The sequence below is a fragment of the Chrysochloris asiatica genome, unplaced genomic scaffold (assembly GCF_000296735.1).
Source record: "Chrysochloris asiatica unplaced genomic scaffold, ChrAsi1.0 scaffold00006, whole genome shotgun sequence".
Classification (NCBI taxonomy): domain Eukaryota; kingdom Metazoa; phylum Chordata; class Mammalia; order Afrosoricida; family Chrysochloridae; genus Chrysochloris; species Chrysochloris asiatica.
The window spans coordinates 28,042,190-28,044,338 of NW_006408524.1; positions in this window are offsets into that span (position 1 = coordinate 28,042,190).

Genomic DNA, 2,149 nt, shown 5'->3' on the forward strand with positions numbered 1-2,149 from the left:
TCCCTTTCATGCATCATCAACCAACCAAAGGGTATACCCTGCAAGCCTGCCCCCTGGTCATCAGCACACAGCCCCTCTCCCACCCTGGGTCTAGAGTTCCCAGCCACTCCATATCTCCATGTTATCGTCTCTGCCTCTTTATGTCTGGCATCATTGTTTCTCTGGGTAGGGTCCCACACTTTTCTTTCTTGATGGTCCCAGGGGCTCTACTCCTGGACTGCAAAGTCAACCACTTCTTCCTTTTGCTACAAAACGTCTAGTCATTTTTATATAATAGCAAAATATTAGAAATAATCTAAAATTACTGGACAGGTTGGTGAGAATGGTGGAGTTCTTAATGCTAACCAAAAAGTTGGTGTTTTGAATCTGCACAGAGACAACTTATAAGAAACATCTGGCAACATACTTCCCAAAGGTCACAGCATTGAAAACCCTATACTCAGTTCTTCTGTGCAACTCATGTGGTTACCCTGAGTCAGAATGAACACATTGGCAATCAGTTAGATTCTGTTTTCTTAGGGGACAGGTTAAATGAACTGTGGGGTATGGAGTCCTGGTGTAGTCCTGTAGGTAAAGCACCAAAAGGTCAGTGTTCAAACCCATTAGCTGCTCCTCAGAACCTTATACAGGGTCACTATGAGTCAGAACGGACTCGACAGTACTTCGCAACAACAATGGAGTACACAACCATAAAGAAGGCACTTCTCCAGAACATATTGTTATGTAACAGAAGGCACGGTGTAGAACCACATACAGATTATTTTTTCACTTGTATCTATATAAAGAAACATGAAGCTAAGGGAAGTGGTTATTTTAAGTGGTTAAGAATTAAAAGGTAGATGGGACCTGGGCAGGAATATGTATATTTCAGGGTATAACTTTTTACATAGCTCACATTTTTGAGCCATATAAACATATATTCAAATAGAAACAAAGCTGTAATTTACTTCATGAGGAGAAGAATCTCAGAGTTCCATGATTAAATGAATATCCTGATTCCAATAAAATCTGCAGAAGTAGTGGCTATCTCTAGCAACACTTGGTAAAGCAGTGTGGCTTATTAGGGAACAAAATGGAGTTGTGTTTGATGTTAGATGTGGAAAAACAAAAAAACATTAAAAATTAACTTGAGATTTCCCTTTTTTTCCACTCTCCCTCGGGGGAGGATTGGTGTCATCACTAAGACTTTGCTGCCTACAACAGATGGCTCTTGTTTGGTTTGGTGGTGGTGGTTGTTTTTTTTGTTTTTGGTGGCTGGTTAGCGTACTTTATTGATGGTATATGACAAGACTGGGTTCTCTAAGCCCCTCCCCTTCTCCAGGGGGTCTGGATGGAAACTGAGGATGGGAGCTTCTCAGTGTATAGGGGGATTAGAGTTGGGGTAAGGACTCCCAGCAGCTGAGGTCCTCTGTCTTCCTCTAGTGCTATTGCTGGGGCTGGTGGTCCAGGGGGCTCTTATTCTTTGGAGGCCATGTGGACCATAAGATCCACCACCCTGTTGCTATAACTGAATTCATTGTCATACTAGGAAATGAGCTTGACAAAGTGGTCATTGAGGGCAATGCCAGCCCAGCATCAAAGGTGGAAGAGTGGGTGTATATGTTAAAGTCACAGGAGATGACCTGGTCTTCAGTGTAACCCAGGATGCCTTTTAGGGGTCCATCTGATGCCTGCTTCACCACCTTCTTGATGTCATCATATTTGGCAGTTTTCTCCAGGTGGCAGGTCAGGTCCACGACAGACACGTTAGGAGTGGGGACACGGAAGGCCATGCCAGTGAGTTTCCCATTCAGTTCAGGGATGACCGTGCCCACAGCCTTGGCAACACTGGTAGATGCAGGGATGATGTTCAGCCCCATGGCCATCACACCACAGTTTCCCAGAGAGACCATCCACAGTCTTCTGGGTGGCAGTGATGGCATGGACTGTGGTCATGAGTCCCTCCACGATGCCAGAATTGTCATGGATGACCTTGGCCAGAGGGGGCCAAACAGTTGATGGTACAGGAGGCATTGCTGACAATCTTTTTTTTTTGAGAGTGAGGTTTTCTTTATTCAATTTTGCAAAATTGGGTGCCCAACCCTATAGATATGGGCAGGCATGCTACATGGCCAGCCCACAAGCAGTTTTATTCCCCTGTCTCAAAAAA